The sequence below is a fragment of the Salmo salar genome, chromosome 18 (genome assembly GCF_965601325.2).
Source record: "Salmo salar chromosome 18, fSalSal1, whole genome shotgun sequence".
Classification (NCBI taxonomy): domain Eukaryota; kingdom Metazoa; phylum Chordata; class Actinopteri; order Salmoniformes; family Salmonidae; genus Salmo; species Salmo salar.
This window is the reverse complement of record NC_138308.1, coordinates 95,518,937-95,546,160: the sequence shown is the minus strand read 5'-3', so window position 1 is coordinate 95,546,160 and position 27,224 is coordinate 95,518,937. Positions and strand designations below refer to the sequence as shown.

Sequence of the window (27,224 nt, the reverse complement as noted above, 5' to 3'; positions counted from 1 at the left end):
CTCTGTTTAGTGAGTCCTCCAGATCAGAGGAAGTAGGGATGACCAGGGATGTTCTCTGTTTAGTGAGTCCTCCAGATCAGAGGGAGTAGGGATGAACAGGGATGTTCTCTGTTTAGTGAGTCCTCCAGATCAGAGGCAGTAGGGATGAACAGGGATGTTCTCTTGATAAGTGTGTATTAGACCATTTTCTGTCAAAATGTAACGAGTACTTTTGGGTGTCAGGAAAAATGTATGGAGTAAAAAGTACCTAATTTTCTTTAGGAATGTAGTGAAGTAAAAGTTTTCAAAAATATAATTAGTAAAGTAAAGTACAGATACACCCAAAAAACGACTTAAGCGCACGGATCCCGTTAACGGGATCAAAATCGACAACATTCGGTGAAGCTGGAGCGTGCCAAATTCAAATGACAAAATCGTAATATTAAACATTCATGAACATACAAGAGTCCTACATCATTTAAAATCTTAACTTCTTGATAATCCAGCCGCTTTGTCAGATTTCAAAAAGTCTTTACGGCGAAAGCATACCATGTGATTATCTGAGGACAGCGCCCCACACACAAAAGCATTAAAAAAAAAATCCAAACCAGCAGAGGCGTCACAAAAGCCAGAAATAACGATAAAATAAATCACTTTCCTTTGAAGATCTTCCTACAGTCCAAATGAGAGCCACCTTGAAAAACTACAAATTCTAGCTAATTTTTCAAAAAACAAGCCTGAAACCCTTTCTAAAGACTGTTGACATCTAGTGGAAGACATAGGAATTTGAATGAGCAGTCACCTCAAAATGTTTTATTCTGGATGGATTTTCCTCGGGTTTTCACCTGCAATATCAGTTCCCGTTATACTCACTCTATCCAATGCTACCATTTATATGCATATCCTAGCTTCTGGGCCTGAGTAACAGGCAGTTTACTTTGGGCACGTCATTTATCTGAACAACCGAATACTGCCCCCTAGCCCTAAGAGGTTTTAAATAGTACTTTCAAATATTTTACTTAAGTACTTTACACCACTGTATATAACTGTCTACGTAACTGTCTATATGAATGTGTCTATATAACTGTCTATATAACTGTGTGCGTTAATGGAAATGGTGAGACAGATCTCCAAACCCAAGAGAGAAGAGATATTTCCCCCAATGCTCTCTCCATAGCTAGCTGGTTAGTCAGAGCAGTGAGGCAGTTCTGTAATTATGGTGTCTGATGTCTATAAATGGCCATGATATCTGATGCTGATACTGCAGAGGAGATAAAACACACAGAGGGACAGAGAGAGGGAGATAAATAAGGAGAGAGAGAGAAGAGGGAGGTAGAGAGAAAGAGAGGAGAGGGAGGTAGAGAGAGAGAGAGGAGAGGGAGAGAGAGAGACGAGAGGGAGGTAGAGAGAGAGAGGAGAGGGAGGTAGTGAGAGAGAGAAGAGGGAGGTAGAGAGGAGAGGGAGGTAGAGAGAGAGAGGAGTGGGAGGTAGAGCGAGAGAGAGAGGAGGTAGAGCGAGAGAGAGAGGAGAGGGAGGTAGAGCGAGAGAGGAGAGGGAGGTAGAGAGAGAGGGAGGTAGAGAGAGAGGGAGGTAGAGAGAGAGGGAGGTAGGGAGAGACGGAGGTAGAGAGGGAGAGGAGGGGGAGGTAGAGAGAGAGAGAAGAGGGAGGTAGAGGTGGAGAGGGAGGTAGAGGTGGAGAGGGAGGTAGAGGTGGAGAGGGAGGTAGAGGTGGAGAGGGAGGTAGAGGTGGAGAGGGAGGTAGAGGTGGAGAGGGAGGTAGAGAGAGAGAGGAGAGGGAGGTAGAGAGAGAGAGGAGAGGGAGGTAGAGAGAGAGAAGAGGGAGGTAGAGAGAGAGAAGAGGGAGGTAGAGAGAGAGAAGAGGGAGGTAGAGAGAGAGGAGAGAGGGAGGTAAAGAGAGAGAGGAGAGAGGGAGGTAAAGAGAGAGAGAGGAGAGGGAGGTAAAGAGAGAAAGAGGAGAGGGAGGTAAAGAGAGAAAGAGGAGAGGGAGGTAGTGAGAGAGAGAGGAGAGGGAGGTAGTGAGAGAGAGAAGAGAGAGGTAGAGAGAGAGGAGAGGGAGGTAGAGAGAGAGGAGAGGGAGTTGTTCTGAGAGCTCTGTTCTCTTGTTGCTGAGAGACAGAAAGAGAGAAGGGGGAGTTTGTGAGGAGCCAACCTGAGGATCTGTCAAGAGGATCCAAGCAGTGGAGGTGGAGAGAGGGGTGAGGAGAGAGGGGTGAGGAGGAAAGAGGGGTGAGGAGAGAGGGGTGAGGAAAGGTTGAGGAGGGAAGAGAGGGTTGAGAGAGGGGTGAGGAGACAGTGAGGAGAGAGGAGTGAGGAGGGAAGAGAGGGTGAGGAGAGAGGGGTGAGACAGGGTGAGACAGGGTGAGGAAGTATAAGGAGAGGAAATCCTCAGTTCCTGTTTTTGATGAGTCTTGATGTTCCACACCTCAATAACTCATCCCCATCATTACAGTCTGTCTGTGTCATAGCCTTCCCATAGCTCTCCTTTAGCCTTGGTGTGTGTGTGTGTGTGTGTGTGTGTGTGTGTGTGTGTGTGTGTGTGTGTGTGTGTGTGTGTGTGTGTGTGTGTGTGTGTGTGTGTGTGTGTGTGTGTGTGTGTGTGTGTGTGTGTGTGTGTGTGTGTGTGTGTGTGTGTGTGTGTGTGTGTGTGTGTCAGGGGCTATTTTAAGACAGAAATGTTCCAAGTCGTGCCCGATTCATTCAGAACCAGGAAGTTTGCAGGAAGTGAGCATTGCGTCACTTCCTGTTGGTGAGATATCATTCCAACAAAAGCTGCCTGCTTTCCTGGGAATTATGGTGTGTGTATTTTAAGGATAGGCTTCGGATGCAAGCGTAGACACACACACACACACACACACACCACACACACACACACACACACACTCTACACAGTCAGACACACACACACACTACACAGTCAGACACACACACACACACACACACTACACAGTCACACACACACACACACACACACACACACACTACACAGTCAGACACACACACACACACACACACTACACAGTCAGACACACACACACACACACACACACACTCGGCCCCGCTCTCTTTCCTCCGAAGGGTGGAGGTGTTTTTAAAAGAACACTATACAGGAATCGAACCCTGTAACAAGATATCAAAACTAGTCCCTCATCTCTGATAAAGAGGAAGTGTTTTTAGGACTCTGACCACCAGACAATAGTAATAGTCTCAATTCTTCCTTTCATGGGACATATTTCAGCAATGGGTGTGGCTGAAATAGCTGAATCCACAAATTTGAAAGGGTGTCCACCAAGTGGCGGTCAGTACAATTCAAGGGAGGAGTCTTTATTTAGTAGCAAAGCCTTATTTCTATTACAGTATATTGGATAACTTTCATTCATATTCCATTCACCCAGTTCAATGTAACAGTGATGGGTTTAGGATACTGTCCTTCATATTCACCCAGTTCAATGTAACAGTGATGGGTTTAGGATACTGTCCTTCATATTCACCCAGTTCAATGTAACAGTGATGGGTTTAGGTTACTGTCCTTCATATTCACCCAGTTCAATGTAACAGTGATGGGTTTAGGTTACTGTCCTTCATATTCACCCAGTTCAATGTAACAGTGATGGGTTTAGGATACTGTCCTTCATATTCACCCAGTTCAATGTAACAGTGATGGGTTTAGGTTACTGTCCTTCATATTCACCCAGTTCAATGTAACAGTGATGGGTTTAGGATACTGTCATTCATATTCACCCAGTTCAATGTAACAGTGATGGGTTTAGGTTACTGTCCTTCATATTCACCCAGTTCAATGTAACAGTGATGGGTTTAGGATACTGTCCTTCATATTCACCCAGTTCAATGTAACAGTAATGGGTTTAGGTTACTGTCCTTCATATTCACCCAGTTCAATGTAACAGTGATGGGTTTAGGATACTGTCATTCATATTCACCCAGTTCAATGTAACAGTGATGGGTTTAGGATACTGTCCTTCATATTCACCCAGTTCAATGTAACAGTGATGGGTTTAGGATACTGTCATTTATATTCACCCAGTTCAATGTAACAGTGATGGGTTTAGGTTACTGTCCTTCATATTCACCCAGTTCAATGTAACAGTGATGGGTTTAGGTTACTACATGATACTAGAATGTTCCCTATACCCATCATGAGGTTGCTACAACCTAGCCTATGGATCAAATCAAATGTTATTTTGTCACATGCGCAGAATACAACCTTACAGTGAAATGCTTACTTACAAGCCCTTAAGCAACAATGCTTTAAAAATAAGTGTTATGTAAAAAAATATATAAGTAAATAGAAAAAATAAAAGTAACAAATAATTTAAACAGCAGCAGTAAAACAACAAGCGAGGCTATATACAGGGTGTTACGGTACAGAGTCAATGTGGAGGCTATATACAGGGTGTTACGGTAGAGAGTCAATGAGGAGGCTATATACAGGGTGTTACGGTAGAGAGTCAATGTGGAGGCTATATACAGGGGGTACAGGTACAGAGTCAGTGTGGAGGCTATATACAGGGTGTTACGGTAGAGAGTCAATGTGGAGGCTATATACAGGGGGAACCAGTACAGAGTCAATGTGGAGGCTATATACAGGGGGAACCAGTACAGAGTCAATGTGGAGGCTATATACAGGGTGAACCAGTACAGAGTCAATGTGGAGGCTATATACAGGGGGAACCAGTACAGAGTCAATATGGAGGTTATATACAGGGGGGTACCAGTACAGAGTCAATGTGGAGGCTATAAACAGGGGGTACCAGTACAGAGTCAATGTGGAGGCTATATACAGGGTGTTACGGTACAGAGTCAATGTGGAGGCTATATACAGGGGGTACCGGTACAGAGTCAATGAGGAGGCTATATACAGGGTGTTACGGTACAGAGTCAATGTGGAGGCTATATACGGGGGGTACTGGTACAGAGTCAATGTGGAGGCTATATACAGGGGGAACCAGTACAGAGTCAATGTGGAGGCTATATACAGGGTGTTATGGTACAGAGTCAATGTGGAGGCTATGTACAGGGGGTACTGGTACAGAGTCAATGTGGAGGCTATATACAGGGTGTTACGGTACAGAGTCAATGTGGAGGCTATATGCAGGGTGTTACAGTACAGAGTCAATGTGGAGGCTATACACAGGGGGTACCGGTACAGAGTCAATGTGGAGGCTATATACAGGGTGTTACGGTACAGAGTCAATGTGGAGGCTATATACAGGGTGTTACGGTACAGAGTCAATGTGGAGGCTATATTCAGGGGGGTACCAGTACAGAGTCAATATGGAGGTTATATACAGGGGGGTACCAGTACAGAGTGAATGTGGAGGCTATAAACAGGGGGTACCAGTACAGAGTCAATGTGGAGGCTATATACAGGGGGTACCAGTACAGAGTCAATGTGGAGGCTATAAACAGGGGGTACCGGTACAGAGTCAATGAGGAGGCTATATACAGGGTGTTACGGTACAGAGTCAATGTGGAGGCTATATACAGGGGATACCGGTACAGAGTCAATGAGGAGGCTATATACAGGGTGTTACGGTACAGAGTCAATGTGGAGGCTATATACAGGGTGTACCGGTACAGAGTCAATGTGGAGGCTATATACAGGGGGTACCGGTACAGAGTCAATGAGGAGGCTATATACAGGGTGTTACGGTAGAGAGTCAATGTGGAGGCTATATACAGGGGGAACCAGTACAGAGTCAATGTGGAGACTATATACAGGGGGAACCAGTACAGAGTCAATGTGGAGGGTATATACAGGGGGAACCAGTACAGAGTCAATGTGGAGGCTATATAAAGGGGGAACCAGTACAGAGTCAATGTGGAGGCTATATACAGGGTGTTACGGTACAGAGTCAATGTGGTGGCTATATTCAGGGGGTACTGGTACAGAGTCGATGTGGAGGCTATGTACAGGGGTTACTGGTACAGAGTCAATGTGGAGGCTATATACAGGGGGTACAGGTACAGAGTCAATGTGAAGGCTATATACAGGGTGTTACGGTACAGAGTCAATGTGGAGGCTATATACAGGGGGAACCAGTACAGAGTCAATGTGAAGGCTATATACAGGGGGAACCAGTACAGAGTCAATGTAGAGTCTATATACAGGGGGTACCAGTACAGAGTCAATGTGGAGGCTATATACAGGGGGAACCAGTATAGAGTCAATGTGGAGGCTATATACAGGGGGTACTGGTACAGAGTCAATGTGGAGGCTATATACAGGGTGTTATCGTACAGAGTCTATATGGAGGCTATATACAGGGTGTTACGGTACAGAGTCAATGTGGAGGCTATATACAGGGTGTTACGGTACAGAGTCCATGTGGAGGCTATATACAGGGTGTTACGGTACAGAGTCAATGTGGAGGCTATATACAGGGGGGTACCAGTACAGAGTCAATATGGAGGTTATATACAGGGGGGTACCAGTACAGAGTCAATGTGGAGGCTATAAACAGGGGGTACCAGTACAGAGTCAATGAGGAGGCTATATACAGGGTGTTACGGTACAGAGTCAATGTGGAGGCTATATACAGGGGGTACCGGTACAGAGTCAATGAGGAGGCTATATACAGGGTGTTACGGTACAGAGTCAATGTGGAGGCTATATACAGGGGGAACCAGTACAGAGTCAATGTGGAGGCTATATACAGGGCATACTGGTACAGAGTCAATGTGGAGGCTATATACAGGGTGTACCGGTACAGAGTCAATGTGGAGGATATATACAGGTTGTACCGGTACAGAGTCAATGTGGAGGCTATATACAGGGTGTATCGGTACAGAGTCAATGTGGAGACTATATACAGGGTGGTGCCGGTACAGAGTCAATGTGGAGGCTATATACAGGGGGTTACGGTACAGAGTCAATGTGGAGGCTATATACGGGGGGTACTGGTACAGAATCAATGTGGAGGCTATATACAGGAGGAACCAGTACAGAGTCAATGTGGAGGCGAAATACAGGGGGTACTGGTACAGAGTCAATGTGGAGGCTATGTACAGGGGGTACTGGTACAGAGTCAATGTGGAGGCTATATACAGGGTGTTATGGTACAGAGTCAATATGGAGGCTATATACAGGGTGTTACGGTACAGAGTCAATGTGGAGGCTATATACAGGGTGTTACGGTACAGAGTCAATGTGGAGGCTATATACAGGGTGTTACGGTACAGAGTCAATGTGGAGGCTATATATACAGGGGGGTACCAGTACAGAGTCAATGTGGAGGTTATATACGGTGGGGTACCAGTACAGAGTCAATGTGGAGGCTATAAACAGGGGGTACCAGTACAGAGTCAATGTGGAGGCTATATACAGGGTGTTACGGTACAGAGTCAATGTGGAGGCTATATACAGGGGGTACCAGTACAGAGTCACTGGGGAGGCTATAAACAGGGGGTACCGGTACAGAGTCACTGAGGAGGCTATATACAGGGTGTTACGGTACAGAGTCAATGTGGAGGCTATATACAGGGGGTACCGGTACAGAGTCAATGAGGAGGCTATATACAGGGTGTTACGGTACAGAGTCAATGTGGAGGCTATATACAGGGTGTACCAGTACAGAGTCAATGTTGAGGCTATATACAGGGTGTTACGGTACAGAGTCAATGTGGAGGATATATACAGGGTGTACCGGTACAGAGTCAATGTGGAGGCTATATACAGGGTGTATCAGTACAGAGTCAATGTGGAGGCTATAAACAGGGGGTACCGGTACAGAGTCAATGAGGAGGCTATATACAGGGTGTTACGGTACAGAGTCAATGTGGAGGCTATATACAGGGGGTGCCGGTACAGAGTCAATGAGGAGGCTATATACAGGGTGTTACGGTACAGAGTCAATGTGGAGGCTATATACAGGGGGAACCAGTACAGAGTCAATGTGGAGGCTATATACAGGGGGTACTGGTACAGAGTCAATGTGGAGGCTATATACAGGGTGTATCGGTACAGAGTCAATGTGGAGGCTATATACAGGGTGAACCAGTACAGAGTCAATGTGGAGGCTATATACAGGGGGAACCAGTACAGAGTCAATGTGGAGCCTATATACAGGGTGAACCAGTACAGAGTCAATGTGGAGGCTAAGTACAGGGGGAACCAGTACAGAGTCAATGTGGAGGCTATATACAGGGTGTTACGGTACAGAGTCAATGTGGAGGCTATATACAGGGGGTACTGGTACAGAGTCAATGTGGAGGCTATATACAGGGGGAACCAGTACAGAGTCAATGTGGAGCCTATATACAGGGTGAACCAGTACAGAGTCAATGTGGAGGCTAAGTACAGGGGGAACCAGTACAGAGTCAATGTGGAGGCTATATACAGGGTGTTACGGTACAGAGTCAATGTGGAGGCTATATACAGGGGGTACTGGTACAGAGTCAATGTGGAGGCTATATACAGGGGGAACCAGTACAGAGTCAATGTGGAGGCTATATACAGCGGGTACTGGTACAGAGTCAATGTGGAGGCTATGTACAGGGGGTACCGGTACAGAGTCAATGTGGAGGCTATATACAGGGGGAACCAGTACAGAGTCAATGTAGAGGCTAAATACAGGGGGAACCAGTACAGAGTCAATGTAGAGGCTATATACAGGGGGTACTGGTACAGAGTCAATGTGGAGGTTATATACAGGGGGGTACCAGTACAGAGTCAATGTGGAGGCTATAAACAAGGGGTACCAGTACAGAGTCAATGTGGAGGCTATGTACAGGGTGTTACGGTACAGAGTCAATGTGGAGGCTATATACAGGGGGTACCGGTACAGAGTCAATGAGGAGGCTATATACAGGGTGTTACGGTACAGAGTCAATGTGGAGGCTATATACGGGGGGTACTGGTACAGAGTCAATGTGGAGGCTATATACAGGGGGAACCAGTACAGAGTCAATGTGGAGGCTATATACAGGGTGTTACGGTACAGAGTCAATGTGGAGGCTATATACAGGGGGTGCCGGTACAGAGTCAATGAGGAGGCTATATACAGGGTGTTACGGTACAGAGTCAATGTGGAGGCTATATACAGGCGGAACCAGTACAGAGTCAATGTGGAGGCTATATACAGGGGGTACTGGTACAGAGTCAATGTGGAGGCTATATACAGGGGGTACTGGTACAGAGTCAATGTGGAGGCTATATACAGGGGGAACCAGTACAGAGTCAATGTGGAGGATATATACAGGGTGTTATGGTACAGAGTCAATGTGGAGGCTATGTACAGGGGGTACTGGTACAGAGTCAATGTGGAGGCTATATACAGGGTGTTACGGTACAGAGTCAATGTGGAGGCTATATACAGGGTGTTACGGTACAGAGTCAATGTGGAGGCTATATACAGGGGGGTACCAGTACAGAGTCAATATGGAGGTTATATACAGGGTGTTACGGTACAGAGTCAATGTAGAGGCTATATACAGGGGGGTACCAGTACAGAGAGAATGTGGAGGCTATAAACAGGGGGTACCAGTACAGAGTCAATGTGGAGGCTATGTACAGGGTGTTACGGTACAGAGTCAATGTGGAGGCTATATACAGGGGGTACCAGTACAGAGTCAATGTGGAGGCTATAAACAGGGGGTACCGGTACAGAGTCAATGAGGAGGCTTTATACAGGGTGTTACGGTACAGAGTCAATGTGGAGGCTATATACAGGGGATACCGGTACAGAGTCATTGAGGAGGCTATATACAGGGTGTTACGGTACAGAGTCAATGTGGAGGCTATATACAGGGTGTACCGGAACAGAGTCAATGTGGAGGCTATATACAGGGGGTACCGGTACAGAGTCAATGAGGAGGCTATATACAGGGTGTTACGGTACAGAGTCAATGTGGAGGCTATATAAAGGGTGTTACGGTAGAGAGTCAATGAGGAGGCTATATACAGGGTGTTACGGTAGAGAGTCAATGTGGAGTCTATATACAGGGGGTACAGGTACAGAGTCAGTGTGGAGGCTATATACAGGGTGTTACGGTAGAGAGTCAATGTGGAGGCTATATACAGGGGGAACCAGTACAGAGTCAATGTGGAGGCTATATACAGGAGGAAACAGTACAGAGTCAATGTGGAGGCTATATACAGGGTGAACCAGTACAGAGTCAATGTGGAGGCTATATACAGGGTGAACCAGTACAGAGTCAATGTGGAGGCTATATACAGGGGGAACCAGTATAGAGTCAATGTGGAGCCTATATACAGGGTGAACCAGTACAGAGTCAATGTGGAGGCTAAGTACAGGGGGAACCAGTACAGAGTCAATGTGGAGGCTATATACAGGGTGTTACGGTACAGAGTCAATGTGGAGGCTATATACAGGGGGTACTCGTACAGAGTCAATGTGGAGGCTATATACAGGGGGAACCAGTACAGAGTCAATGTGGAGGCTATATACAGCGGGTACTTTTACAGAGTCAATGTGGAGGCTATGTACAGGGGGTACTGGTACAGAGTCAATGTGGAGGCTATATACAGGGGGAACCAGTACAGAGTCAATGTAGAGGCTATATACAGGGGGAACCAGTACAGAGTTAATGTGGAGGCTATATACAGGGGGTACTGGTACAGAGTCAATGTGGAGGCTATATACAAGGGGAACCAGTACAGAGTCAATGTAGAGGCTATATACAGGGTGAACCAGTACAGAGTCAATGTGAAGGCTATATACAGGGGGTACTGGTACAGAGTCATTGTGGAGGCTATATACAGGGGGTACCAGTACAGAGTCAATGTGGAGGCTATATACAGGGGGAACCAGTACAGAGTCAATGTGGAGGCTATATACAGGGGGTACTGGTACAGAGTCAATGTGGAGGCTATATACAGGGGGTACTGGTACAGAGTCAATGTGGAGGCTATATACAGGGGGAACCAGTACAGATTCAATATGGAGGTTATATACAGGGGGGTACAGGTACAGAGTCAATGTGGAGGCTATAAACAGGGGGTACCAGTACAGAGTCAATGTGGAGGCTATATACAGGGTGTTACGGTACAGAGTCAATGTGGAGGCTATATACAGGGGGTACCGGTACAGAGTCAATGAGGAGGCTATATACAGGGTGTTACGGTACAGAGTCAATGTGGAGGCTATATACGGGGGGTACTGGTACAGAGTCAATGTGGAGGCTATATACAGGGGGAACCAGTACAGAGTCAATGTGGAGGCTATATACAGGGTGTTATGGTACAGAGTCAATGTGGAGGCTATGTACAGGGGGTACTGGTACAGAGTCAATGTGGAGGCTATATACAGGGTGTTACGGTACAGAGTCAATGTGGAGGCTATATGCAGGGTGTTACAGTACAGAGTCAATGTGGAGGCTATACACAGGGGGTACCGGTACAGAGTCAATGTGGAGGCTATATACAGGGTGTTACGGTACAGAGTCAATGTGGAGGCTATATACAGGGTGTTACGGTACAGAGTCAATGTGGAGGCTATATTCAGGGGGGTACCAGTACAGAGTCAATATGGAGGTTATATACAGGGGGGTACCAGTACAGAGTGAATGTGGAGGCTATAAACAGGGGGTACCAATACAGAGTCAATGTGGAGGCTATATACAGGGGGTACCAGTACAGAGTCAATGTGGAGGCTATAAACAGGGGGTACCGGTACAGAGTCAATGAGGAGGCTATATACAGGGTGTTACGGTACAGAGTCAATGTGGAGGCTATATACAGGGGATACCGGTACAGAGTCAATGAGGAGGCTATATACAGGGTGTTACGGTACAGAGTCAATGTGGAGGCTATATACAGGGTGTACCGGTACAGAGTCAATGTGGAGGCTATATACAGGGGGTACCGGTACAGAGTCAATGAGGAGGCTATATACAGGGTGTTACGGTAGAGAGTCAATGTGGAGGCTATATACAGGGGGAACCAGTACAGAGTCAATGTGGAGGCTATATACAGGGTGTTACGGTACAGAGTCAATGTGGAGGCTATATACAGGGTGTTACGGTACAGAGTCAATGTGGAGGCTATATTCAGGGGGGTACCAGTACAGAGTCAATATGGAGGTTATATACAGGGGGGTACCAGTACAGAGTGAATGTGGAGGCTATAAACAGGGGGTACCAATACAGAGTCAATGTGGAGGCTATATACAGGGGGTACCAGTACAGAGTCAATGTGGAGGCTATAAACAGGGGGTACCGGTACAGAGTCAATGAGGAGGCTATATACAGGGTGTTACGGTACAGAGTCAATGTGGAGGCTATATACAGGGGATACCGGTACAGAGTCAATGAGGAGGCTATATACAGGGTGTTACGGTACAGAGTCAATGTGGAGGCTATATACAGGGTGTACCGGTACAGAGTCAATGTGGAGGCTATATACAGGGGGTACCGGTACAGAGTCAATGAGGAGGCTATATACAGGGTGTTACGGTAGAGAGTCAATGTGGAGGCTATATACAGGGGGAACCAGTACAGAGTCAATGTGGAGACTATATACAGGGGGTACTGGTACAGAGTCAATGTGGAGGCTATATACAGGGGGAACCAGTACAGAGTCAATGTGGAGGCTATATACAGGGGGAACCAGTACAGAGTCAATGTAGAGGCTATATACAGGGGGAACCAGTACAGAGTCAATGTGGAGGCTATATACAGGGGGTACTGGTACAGAGTCAATGTGGAGGCTATATACAAGGGGAACCAGTACAGAGTCAATGTAGAGGCTATATACAGGGTGAACCAGTACAGAGTCAATGTGAAGGCTATATACAGGGGGTACTGGTACAGAGTCAATGTGGAGGCTATATACAGGGGGTACCAGTACAGAGTCAATGTGGAGGCTATATACAGGGGGAACCAGTACAGAGTCAATGTGGAGGCTATATACAGGGGGTACTGGTACAGAGTCAATGTGGAGGCTATATACAGGGGGTACTGGTACAGAGTCAATGTGGAGGCTATATACAGGGGGAACCAGTACAGATTCAATATGGAGGTTATATACAGGGGGGTACAGGTACAGAGTCAATGTGGAGGCTATAAACAGGGGGTACCAGTACAGAGTCAATGTGGAGGCTATATACAGGGTGTTACGGTACAGAGTCAATGTGGAGGCTATATACAGGGGGTACCGGTACAGAGTCAATGAGGAGGCTATATACAGGGTGTTACGGTACAGAGTCAATGTGGAGGCTATATACGGGGGGTACTGGTACAGAGTCAATGTGGAGGCTATATACAGGGGGAACCAGTACAGAGTCAATGTGGAGGCTATATACAGGGTGTTATGGTACAGAGTCAATGTGGAGGCTATGTACAGGGGGTACTGGTACAGAGTCAATATGGAGGTTATATACAGGGGGGTACCAGTACAGAGTGAATGTGGAGGCTATAAACAGGGGGTACCAATACAGAGTCAATGTGGAGGCTATATACAGGGGGTACCAGTACAGAGTCAATGTGGAGACTATAAACAGGGGGTACCGGTACAGAGTCAATGAGGAGGCTATATACAGGGTGTTACGGTACAGAGTCAATGTGGAGGCTATATACAGGGGATACCGGTACAGAGTCAATGAGGAGGCTATATACAGGGTGTTACGGTAGAGAGTCAATGTGGAGGCTATATACAGGGGGAACCAGTACAGAGTCAATGTGGAGACTATATACAGGGGTACTGGTACAGAGTCAATGTGGAGGCTATATACAGGGGGAACCAGTACAGAGTCAATGTGGAGGCTATATACAGGGGGAACCAGTACAGAGTCAATGTGGAGGCTATATAAAGGGGGAACCAGTACAGAGTCAATGTGGAGGCTATATACAGGGTGTTACGGTACAGAGTCAATGTGGTGGCTATATTCAGGGGGTACTGGTACAGAGTCAATATGGAGGTTATATACAGGGGGGTACCAGTACAGAGTCAATGTGGAGGCTATATACAGGGGGAACCAGTATAGAGTCAATGTGGAGGCTATATACAGGGGGTACTGGTACAGAGTCAATGTGGAGGCTATATACAGGGTGTTACGGTACAGAGTCCATGTGGAGGCTATATACAGGGTGTTACGGTACAGAGTCAATGTGGAGGCTATATACAGGGGGGTACCAGTACAGAGTCAATATGGAGGTTATATACAGGGGGGTACCAGTACAGAGTCAATGTGGAGGCTATAAACAGGGGGTACCAGTACAGAGTCAATGAGGAGGCTATATACAGGGTGTTACGGTACAGAGTCAATGTGGAGGCTATATACAGGGGGTACCGGTACAGAGTCAATGAGGAGGCTATATACAGGGTGTTACGGTACAGAGTCAATGTGGAGGCTATATACAGGGGGAACCAGTACAGAGTCAATGTGGAGGCTATATACAGGGCATACTGGTACAGAGTCAATGTGGAGGCTATATACAGGGTGTACCGGTACAGAGTCAATGTGGAGGATATATACAGGTTGTACCGGTACAGAGTCAATGTGGAGGCTATATACAGGGTGTATCGGTACAGAGTCAATGTGGAGACTATATACAGGGTGGTGCCGGTACAGAGTCAATGTGGAGGCTATATACAGGGGGTTACGGTACAGAGTCAATGTGGAGGCTATATACGGGGGGTACTGGTACAGAATCAATGTGGAGGCTATATACAGGAGGAACCAGTACAGAGTCAATGTGGAGGCGAAATACAGGGGGTACTGGTACAGAGTCAATGTGGAGGCTATGTACAGGGGGTACTGGTACAGAGTCAATGTGGAGGCTATATACAGGGTGTTATGGTACAGAGTCAATATGGAGGCTATATACAGGGTGTTACGGTACAGAGTCAATGTGGAGGCTATATACAGGGTGTTACGGTACAGAGTCAATGTGGAGGCTATATACAGGGTGTTACGGTACAGAGTCAATGTGGAGGCTATATACAGGGGGGTACCAGTACAGAGTCAATGTGGAGGTTATATACGGTGGGGTACCAGTACAGAGTCAATCTGGAGGCTATAAACAGGGGGTACCAGTACAGAGTCAATGTGGAGGCTATATACAGGGTGTTACGGTACAGAGTCAATGTGGAGGCTATATACAGGGGGTACCAGTACAGAGTCACTGGGGAGGCTATAAACAGGGGGTACCGGTACAGAGTCAATGAGGAGGCTATATACAGGGTGTTACGGTACAGAGTCAATGTGGAGGCTATATACAGGGGGTACCGGTACAGAGTCAATGAGGAGGCTATATACAGGGTGTTACGGTACAGAGTCAATGTGGAGGCTATATACAGGGTGTTACGGTACAGAGTCAATGTGGAGGCTATATACAGGGTGTTACGGTACAGAGTCAATGTGGAGGCTATATACAGGGTGTACCGGTACAGAGTCAATGTGGAGGATATATACAGGGTGTACCGGTACAGAGTCAATGTGGAGGCTATATACAGGGTGTATCGGTACAGAGTCAATGTGGAGACTATATACAGGGTGGTGCCGGTACAGAGTCAATGTGGAGGCTATATACAGGGTGTTACGGTACAGAGTCAATGTGGAGGCTATATACAAGGGGTACCGGTACAGAGTCAATGTGGAGGCTATATACAGGGTGTTACGGTACAGAGTCAATGTGGAGGCTATATACAGGGTGTTACGGTACAGAGTCAATGTGGAGGCTATATACAGGGGGGTACCAGTACAGAGTCAATATGGAGGTTATATACAGGGGGGTACCAGTACAGAGTCAATGTGGAGGCTATAAACAGGGGGTACCAGTACAGAGTCAATGTGGAGGCTATATACAGGGTGTTACTAAACAGAGTCAATGTGGAGGCTATATACAGGGGGTACCAGTACAGAGTCAATGTGGAGGCTATAAACAGGGGGTACCGGTACAGAGTCAATGAGGAGGCTATATACAGGGTGTTACGGTACAGAGTCAATGTGGAGGCTATATACAGGGGGTGCCGGTACAGAGTCAATGAGGAGGCTATATACAGGGTGTTACGGTACAGAGTCAATGTGGAGGCTATATACAGGGGGAACCAGTACAGAGTCAATGTGGAGGCTATATACAGGGGGTACTGGTACAGAGTCAATGTGGAGGCTATATACAGGGTGTATCGGTACAGAGTCAATGTGGAGGCTATATACAGGGTGAACCAGTACAGAGTCAATGTGGAGGCTATATACAGTGGGAACCAGTACAGAGTCAATGTGGAGCCTATATACAGGGTGAACCAGTACAGAGTCAATGTGGAGGCTAAGTACAGGGGGAACCAGTACAGAGTCAATGTGGAGGCTATATACAGGGTGTTACGGTACAGAGTCAATGTGGAGGCTATATACAGGGGGTACTGGTACAGAGTCAATGTGGAGGCTATATACAGGGGGAACCAGTACAGAGTCAATGTGGAGCCTATATACAGGGTGAACCAGTACAGAGTCAATGTGGAGGCTAAGTACAGGGGGAACCAGTACAGAGTCAATGTGGAGGCTATATACAGGGTGTTACGGTACAGAGTCAATGTGGAGGCTATATACAGGGGGTACTGGTACAGAGTCAATGTGGAGGCTATATACAGGGGGAACCAGTACAGAGTCAATGTGGAGGCTATATACAGCGGGTACTGGTACAGAGTCAATGTGGAGGCTATGTACAGGGGGTACCGGTACAGAGTCAATGTGGAGGCTATATACAGGGGGAACCAGTACAGAGTCAATGTAGAGGCTAAATACAGGGGGAACCAGTACAGAGTCAATGTAGAGGCTATATACAAGGGGTACTGGTACAGAGTCAATGTGGAGGCTATATACAGGGGGTACTGGTACAGAGTCAATGTGGAGGCTATATACAGGGGGTACTGGTACAGAGTCAATGTGGAGGTTATATACAGGGGGCGTACCAGTACAGAGTCAATGTGGAGGCTATAAACAAGGGGTACCAGTACAGAGTCAATGTGGAGGCTATGTACAGGGTGTTACGGTACAGAGTCAATGTGGAGGCTATATACAGGGGGTACCGGTACAGAGTCAATGAGGAGGCTATATACAGGGTGTTACGGTACAGAGTCAATGTGGAGGCTATATACGGGGGGTACTGGTACAGAGTCAATGTGGAGGCTATATACAGGGGGAACCAGTACAGAGTCAATGTAGAGGATATATACAGGGTGTTATGGTACAGAGTCAATGTGGAGGCTATGTACAGGGGGTACTGGTACAGAGTCAATGTGGAGGCTATATACAGGGTGTTACGGTACAGAGTCAATGTGGAGGCTATATACAGGGTGTTACGGTACAGAGTCAATGTGGAGACTATATACAGGGTGGTGCCGGTACAGAGTCAATGTGGAGGCTATATACAGGGTGTTACGGTACAGAGTCAATGTGGAGGCTATATACAAGTGGTACCGGTACAGAGTCAATGTGTAGGCTGTATACAGGGTGTTACGGTACAGAGTCAATGTGGAGGCTATATACAGGGTGTTACGGTACAGAGTCAATGTGGAGGCTATATACAGGGGGGTACCAGTACAGAGTCAATATGGAGGTTATATACAGGGGGGTACCAGTACAGAGTCAATGTGGAGGCTATAAACAGGGGGTACCAGTACAGAGTCATTGTGGAGGCTATATACAGGGTGTTACTAAACAGAGTCAATGTGGAGGCTATATACAGGGGGTACCAGTACAGAGTCAATGTGGAGGCTATAAACAGGTGGTACCGGTACAGAGTCAATGTGGAGGCTATATACGGGGGGTACTGGTACAGAGTCAATGTGGAGGCTATATACAGGGGGAACCAGTACAGAGTCAATGTAGAGGATATATACAGGGTGTTATGGTACAGAGTCAATGTGGAGGCTATGTACAGGGGGTACTGGTACAGAGTCAATGTGGAGGCTATATACAGGGTGTTACGGTACAGAGTCAATGTGGAGGCTATATACAGGGTGTTACAGTACAGAGTCAATGTGGAGGCTATACACAGGGGGTACCGGTACAGAGTCAATGTGGAGGCTATATACAGGGTGTTACGGTACAGAGTCATTGTGGAGGCTATATACAGGGTGTTACGGTACAGAGTCAATGTGGAGGCTATATACAGGGGGGTACCAGTACAGAGTCAATATGGAGGTTATATACAGGGTGTTACGGTACAGAGTCAATGTAGAGGCTATATACAGGGGGGTACCAGTACAGAGAGAATGTGGAGGCTATAAACAGGGGGTACCAGTACAGAGTCAATGTGGAGGCTATATACAGGGTGTTACGGTACAGAGTCAATGTGGAGGCTATAAACAGGGGGTACCGGTACAGAGTCAATGAGGAGGCTTTATACAGGGTGTTACGGTACAGAGTCAATGTGGAGGCTATATACAGGGGATACCGGTACAGAGTCAATGAGGAGGCTATATACAGGGTGTTACGGTACAGAGTCAATGTGGAGGCTATATACAGGGTGTACCGGAACAGAGTCAATGTGGAGGATATATACAGGGTGTTACGGTACAGAGTCAATGTGGAGGCTATATACAGGGTGTTACGGTACAGAGTCAATGTGGAGGCTATATACAGGGGGAACCAGTACAGAGTCAATGTGGAGACTATATACAGGGGGTACTGGTACAGAGTCAATGTGGAGGCTATATACAGGGGGAACCAGTACAGAGTCAATGTGGAGGCTATATACAGGGGGAACCAGTACAGAGTCAATGTGGAGGCTATATACAGGGGGTACCAGTACAGAGTCAATGTGGAGGCTATATAAAGGGTGAACCAGTACAGAGTCAATGTGGAGGCTATATACAGGGTGTTACGGTACAGAGTCAATGTGGACGTTATATTCAGGGGGTACTGGTACAGAGTCAATGTGGAGGCTATGTACAGGGGTTAATGGTACAGAGTCAATGTGGAGGCTATATACAGGGGGTACCGGTACAGAGTGAATGTGGAGGATATATACAGGGGGAACCAGTACAGAGTCAATGTAGAGGCTATATACAGGGGGAACCGGTACAGAGTCAATGTGGAGGCTATATACAGGGGGAACCAGTACAGAGTCAATGTAGAGGCTATATACAGGGGGAACCAGTACAGAGTCAATGTGAAGGCTATATACAGGGGGAACCAGTACAGAGTCAATGTAGAGTCTATATACAGGGTGTTACGGTACAGAGTCAATGTGGAGGATATATACAGGGTGTACCGGTACAGAGTCAATGTGGAGGCTATATACGGGGGGTACTGGTACAGAGTCAATGTGGAGGCTATGTACAGGGGGTACTGGTACAGAGTCAATGTGGAGGCTATATACAGGGTGTTACGGTACAGAGTCAATGTGGAGGCTATATACAGGGTGTTACGGTACAGAGTCCATGTGGAGGCTATATACAGGGTGTTACGGTACAGAGTCAATGTGGAGGCTATATACAGGGGGGTACCAGTACAGAGTCAATATGGAGGTTATATACAGGGGGGTACCAGTACAGAGTCAATGTGGAGGCTATAAACAGGGGGTACCAGTACAGAGTCAATGTGGAGGCTATATACAGGGTGTTACGGTACAGAGTCAATGTGGAGGCTATATACAGGGGGTACCAGTACAGAGTCAATGTGGAGGCTATATACAGGGTGTATCGGTACAGAGTCAATGTGGAGACTATATACAGGGTGGTGCCGGTACAGAGTCAATGTGGAGGCTATATACAGGGGGTTACGGTACAGAGTCAATGTGGAGGCTATATACGGGGGGTACTGGTACAGAATCAATGTGGAGGCTATATACAGGAGGAACCAGTACAGAGTCAATGTGGAGACTATATACAGGGGGTACTGGTACAGAGTCAATGTGGAGGCTATATACAGGGGGAACCAGTACAGAGTCAATGTGGAGGCTATATACAGGGGGAACCAGTACAGAGTCAATGTGGAGGCTATATACAGGGGGTACCAGTACAGAGTCAATGTGGAGGCTATATAAAGGGTGAACCAGTACAGAGTCAATGTGGAGGCTATATACAGGGTGTTACGGTACAGAGTCAATGTGGACGTTATATTCAGGGGGTACTGGTACAGAGTCAATGTGGAGGCTATGTACAGGGGTTAATGGTACAGAGTCAATGTGGAGGCTATATACAGGGGGTACCGGTACAGAGTGAATGTGGAGGCTATATACAGGGGGAACCAGTACAGAGTCAATGTAGAGGCTATATACAGGGGGAACCGGTACAGAGTCAATGTGGAGGCTATATACAGGGGGAACCAGTACAGAGTCAATGTAGAGGCTATATACAGGGGGAACCAGTACAGAGTCAATGTGAAGGCTATATACATGGGGAACCAGTACAGAGTCAATGTAGAGTCTATATACAGGGTGTTACGGTACAGAGTCAATGTGGAGGATATATACAGGGGGAACCAGTACAGAGTCAATGTAGAGGCTATATAAAGGGGGAACCAGTACAGAGTCAATGTGAAGGCTATATACAGGGGGAACCAGTACAGAGTCAATGTAGAGTCTATATACAGGGTGTTACGGTACAGAGTCAATGTGGAGGATATATACAGGGTGTACCGGTACAGAGTCAATGTGGAGGCTATATACGGGGGGTACTGGTACAGAATCAATGTGGAGGCTATATACAGGAGGAACCAGTACAGAGTCAATGTGGAGGCTATATACATTGGGTACTGGTACAGAGTCAATGTGGAGGCTATGTACAGGGGGTACTGGTACAGAGTCAATGTGGAGGCTATATACAGGGTGTTACGGTACAGAGTCAATGTGGAGGCTATATACAGGGTGTTACGGTACAGAGTCCATGTGGAGGCTATATACAGGGTGTTACGGTACAGAGTCAATGTGGAGGCTATATACAGGGGGGTACCAGTACAGAGTCAATATGGAGGTTATATACAGGGGGGTACCAGTACAGAGTCAATGTGGAGGCTATAAACAGGGGGTACCAGTACAGAGTCAATGTGGAGGCTATATACAGGGTGTTACGGTACAGAGTCAATGTGGAGGCTATATACAGGGGGTACCAGTACAGAGTCAATGTGGAGGCTATATACAGGGTGTATCGGTACAGAGTCAATGTGGAGACTATATACAGGGTGGTGCCGGTACAGAGTCAATGTGGAGGCTATATACAGGGGGTTACGGTACAGAGTCAATGTGGAGGCTATATACGGGGGGTACTGGTACAGAATCAATGTGGAGGCTATATACAGGAGGAACCAGTACAGAGTCAATGTGGAGACTATATACAGGGGGTACTGGTACAGAGTCAATGTGGAGGCTATATACAGGGGGAACCAGTACAGAGTCAATGTGGAGGCTATATACAGGGGGAACCAGTACAGAGTCAATGTGGAGGCTATATACAGGGGGTACCAGTACAGAGTCAATGTGGAGGCTATATAAAGGGTGAAGCAGTACAGAGTCAATGTGGAGGCTATATACAGGGTGTTACGGTACAGAGTCAATGTGGACGTTATATTCAGGGGGTACTGGTACAGAGTCAATGTGGAGGCTATGTACAGGGGTTAATGGTACAGAGTCAATGTGGAGGCTATATACAGGGGGTACCGGTACAGAGTGAATGTGGAGGCTATATACAGGGGGAACCAGTACAGAGTCAATGTAGAGGCTATATACAGGGGGAACCGGTACAGAGTCAATGTGGAGGCTATATACAGGGGGAACCAGTACAGAGTCAATGTAGAGGCTATATACAGGGGGAACCAGTACAGAGTCAATGTGAAGGCTATATACATGGGGAACCAGTACAGAGTCAATGTAGAGTCTATATACAGGGTGTTACGGTACAGAGTCAATGTGGAGGATATATACAGGGTGTACCGGTACAGAGTCAATGTGGAGGCTATATACGGGGGGTACTGGTACAGAATCAATGTGGAGGCTATATACAGGAGGAACCAGTACAGAGTCAATGTGGAGGCTATATACATTGGGTACTGGTACAGAGTCAATGTGGAGGCTATGTACAGGGGGTACTGGTACAGAGTCAATGTGGAGGCTATATACAGGGTGTTACGGTACAGAGTCAATGTGGAGGCTATATACAGGGTGTTACGGTACAGAGTCCATGTGGAGGCTATATACAGGGTGTTACGGTACAGAGTCAATGTGGAGGCTATATACAGGGGGGTACCAGTACAGAGTCAATATGGAGGTTATATACAGGGGGGTACCAGTACAGAGTCAATGTGGAGGCTATAAACAGGGGGTACCAGTACAGAGTCAATGTGGAGGCTATATACAGGGTGTTACGGTACAGAGTCAATGTGGAGGCTATATACAGGGGGTACCAGTACAGAGTCAATGTGGAGGCTATAAACAGGGGGTACCAGTACAGAGTCAATGTGGAGGCTATATACAGGGTGTTACGGTACAGAGTCAATGTGGAGGCTATATACAGGGGGTACCAGTACAGAGTCAATGTGGAGGCTATATACAGGGTGTATCGGTACAGAGTCAATGTGGAGGCTATGTACAGGGGGTACTGGTACAGAGTCAATGTGGAGGCTATATACGGGTTTTACGGTACAGAGTCAATGTGGAGGCTATATACAGGGGGTACCAGTACGGAGTCAATGGGGAGGCTATAAACAGGGGGTACCGGTACAGAGTCAATGAGGAGGCTATATACAGGGTGTTACGGTACAGAGTCAATGTGGAGGCTATACATAGGGGGTACCGGTACAGAGTCAATGTGGAGGCTATATACAGGGTGTACCGGTACAGAGTTTGTGTTGTGGATATATACAGGGTGTACCGGTACAGAGTCAATGTGGAGGCTATATACAGGGTGTATCGGTACAGAGTCAATGTGGAGACTATATACAGGGTGGTGCCGGTACAGAGTCAATGTGGAGGCTATATACAGGGTGTTACGGTACAGAGTCAATGTGGAGGCTATATACAGGAGGTACCGGTACAGAGTCAATGTGGAGGCTATATACAGGGTGTATCGGTACAGAGTCAATGTGGAGACTATATACAGGGTGGTGCCGGTACAGAGTCAATGTGGAGGCTATATACAGGGTGTTACGGTACAGAGTCAATGTGGAGGCTATATACAGGGGGTACCGGTACAGAGTCAATGTGAAGGCTATATACAGGGTGTTACGGTACAGAGTCAATGTGGAGGCTATATACAGGGTGTTACGGTACAGAGTCAATGTGGAGGCTATATACAGGGGGGTACCAGTACAGAGTCAATATGGAGGTTATATACAGGGGGGTACCAGTACAGAGTCAATGTGGAGGCTATAAACAGGGGGTACCAGTACAGAGTCAATGTGGAGGCTATATACAGGGTGTTACGGTACAGAGTCAATGTGGAGGCTATAAACAGGGGGTACCGGTACAGAGTCAATGAGGAGGCTATATACAGGGTGTTACGGTACAGAGTCAATGTTAAGGCTATATACAGGGGGTACCGGTACAGAGTCAATGAGGAGGCTATATACAGGGTGTTACGGTACAGATTCAATGTGGAGGCTATATACAGGGGGAACCAGTACAGAGTCAATGTGGAGGCTATATACAGGGGGTACTGGTACAGAGTCAATGTGGAGGCTATATACAGGGTGTACCGGTACAGAGTCAATGTGGAGGATATATACAGGGTGTACCGGTACAGAGTCAATGTGGAGGCTATATACAGGGTGTATCGGTACAGAGTCAATGTGGAGACTATATACAGGGTGGTGCCGGTACAGAGTCAATGTGGAGGCTATATACAGGGGGGTACTGGTACAGAATGAATGTGGAGGCTATATACGGGGGGTACTGGTACAGAATCAATGTGGAGGCTATATACAGGAGGAACCAGTACAGAGTCAATGTGGAGGCTATATACAGGGGGTACTGGTACAGAGTCAATGTGGAGGCTATGTACAGGGGGTACTGGTACAGAGTCAATGTGGAGGCTATATACAGGGTGTTATGGTACAGAGTCAATATGGAGGCTATATACAGGGTGTTACGGTACAGAGTCAATGTGGAGGCTATATACAGGGTGTTACGGTACAGAGTCAATGTGGAGGCTATATACAGGGTGTTACGGTACAGAGTCAATGTGGAGGCTATATACAGGGTGTTACGGTACAGAGTCAATGTGGAGGCTATATACAGGGGGGTACCAGTACAGAGTCAATATGGAGGTTATATACAGGGGGGTACCAGTACACAGTCAATGTGGAGGCTATAAACAGGGGGTACCAGTACAGAGTCAATGTGGAGGCTATATACAGGGTGTTACGGTACAGAGTCAATGTGGAGGCTATATACAGGGGGTACCAGTACAGAGTCAATGGGGAGGCTATGAACAGGGGGTACCGGTACAGAGTCAATGAGGAGGCTATATACAGGGTGTTACGGTACAGAGTCAATGTGGAGGCTATATACAGGGGGAACCGGTACAGAGTCAATGAGGAGGCTATATACAGGGTGTTACGGTACAGAGTCAATGTGGAGGCTATATACAGGGTGTACCGGTACAGAGTCAAATGTGGAGGCTATATACAGGGTGTACCGGTACAGAGTCAATGTGGAGGATATATACAGGGTGTACCGGTACAGAGTCAATGTGGAGGCTATATACAGGGTGTATCGGTACAGAGTCAATGTGGAGACTATATACAGGGTGGTGCAGGTACAGAGTCAATGTGGAGGCTATATACAGGGTGTTACGGTACAGAGTCAATGTGGAGGCTATATACAGGGGGTACCGGTACAGAGTCAATGTGGAGGCTATGTACAGGGGGTACTGGTACAGAGTCAATGTGGAGGCTATATACAGGGTGTTACGGTACAGAGTCAATGTGGAGGCTATATACAGGGGGTACCAGTACGGAGTCAATGGGGAGGCTATAAACAGGGGGTACCGGTACAGAGTCAATGAGGAGGCTATATACAGGGTGTTACGGTACAGAGTCAATGTGGAGGCTATATACAGGGGGTACCGGTACAGAGTCAATGTGGAGGCTATATACAGGGTGTACCGGTACAGAGTTTATGTGTTGTGGATATATACAGGGTGTACCGGTACAGAGTCAATGTGGAGGCTATATACAGGGTGTATCGGTACAGAGTCAATGTGGAGACTATATACAGGGTGGTGCCGGTACAGAGTCAATGTGGAGGCTATATACAGGGTGTTACGGTACAGAGTCAATGTGGAGGCTATATACAGGAGGTACCGGTACAGAGTCAATGTGGAGGCTATATACAGGGTGTATCGGTACAGAGTCAATGTGGAGACTATATACAGGGTGGTGCTGGTACACAGTCAATGTGGAGGCTATATACAGGGTGTTACGGTACAGAGTCAATGTGGAGGCTATATACAGGGGGTACCGGTACAGAGTCAATGTGGAGGCTATATACAGGGTGTTACGGTACAGAGTCAATGTGGAGGCTATATACAGGGGGTACCGGTACAGAGTCAATGTGGAGGCTATATACAGGGTGTTACGGTACAGAGTCAATGTGGAGGCTATATACAGGGGGGTACCAGTACAGAGTCAATATGGAGGTTATATACAGGGGGGTACCAGTACAGAGTCAATGTGGAGGCTATAAACAGGGGGTACCAGTACAGAGTCAATGTGGAGGCTATATACAGGGTGTTACGGTACAGAGTCAATGTGGAGGCTATATACAGGGGGTACCAGTACAGAGTCAATGTGGAGGCTATAAACAGGGGGTACCGGTACAGAGTCAATGAGGAGGCTATATACAGGGTGTTACGGTACAGAGTCAATGTGGAGGCTATATACAGGGGGTACCGGTACAGAGTCAATGAGGAGGCTATATACAGGGTGTTACGGTACAGAGTCAATGTGGAGGCTATATACAGGGGGAACCAGTACAGAGTCAATGTGGAGGCTATATACAGGGGGTACTGGTACAGAATCAATGTGGAGGCTATATACAGGAGGAACCAGTACAGAGTCAATGTGGAGGCTATATACAGGGGGTACTGGTACAGAGTCAATGTGGAGGCTATGTACAGGGGGTACTGGTACAGAGTCAATGTGGAGGCTATATACAGGGTGTTATGGTACAGAGTCAATATGGAGGCTATATACAGGGTGTTACGGTACAGAGTCAATGTGGAGGCTATATACAGGGTGTTACGGTACAGAGTCAATGTGGAGGCTATATACAGGGTGTTACGGTACAGAGTCAATGTGGAGGCTATATACAGGGTGTTACGGTACAGAGTCAATGTGGAGGCTATATACAGGGGGGTACCAGTACAGAGTCAATATGGAGGTTATATACAGGGGGGTACCAGTACACAGTCAATGTGGAGGCTATAAACAGGGGGTACCAGTACAGAGTCAATGTGGAGGCTATATACAGGGTGTTACGGTACAGAGTCAATGTGGAGGCTATATACAGGGGGTACCAGTACAGAGTCAATGGGGAGGCTATGAACAGGGGGTACCGGTACAGAGTCAATGAGGAGGCTATATACAGGGTGTTACGGTACAGAGTCAATGTGGAGGCTATATACAGGGGGTACCGGTACAGAGTCAATGAGGAGGCTATATACAGGGTGTTACGGTACAGAGTCAATGTGGAGGCTATATACAGGGTGTACCGGTACAGAGTCAAATGTGGAGGCTATATACAGGGTGTACCGGTACAGAGTCAATGTGGAGGATATATACAGGGTGTACCGGTACAGAGTCAATGTGGAGGCTATATACAGGGTGTATCGGTACAGAGTCAATGTGGAGACTATATACAGGGTGGTGCAGGTACAGAGTCAATGTGGAGGCTATATACAGGGTGTTACGGTACAGAGTCAATGTGGAGGCTATATACAGGGGGTACCGGTACAGAGTCAATGTGGAGGCTATGTACAGGGGGTACTGGTACAGAGTCAATGTGGAGGCTATATACAGGGTGTTACGGTACAGAGTCAATGTGGAGGCTATATACAGGGGGTACCAGTACGGAGTCAATGGGGAGGCTATAAACAGGGGGTACCGGTACAGAGTCAATGAGGAGGCTATATACAGGGTGTTACGGTACAGAGTCAATGTGGAGGCTATATACAGGGGGTACCGGTACAGAGTCAATGTGGAGGCTATATACAGGGTGTACCGGTACAGAGTTTATGTGTTGTGGATATATACAGGGTGTACCGGTACAGAGTCAATGTGGAGGCTATATACAGGGTGTATCGGTAC

At 47.1% G+C, this 27,224-nt stretch overlaps 1 protein-coding gene across 1 annotated transcript in view; it reads left to right on the top strand.

Annotated features, from left to right (window-relative positions):
* LOC145861706 (dysferlin-like) overlaps window positions 1–27,224 on the top strand; it is a 182,712-nt gene that overhangs the window by 24,954 nt on the left and 130,534 nt on the right.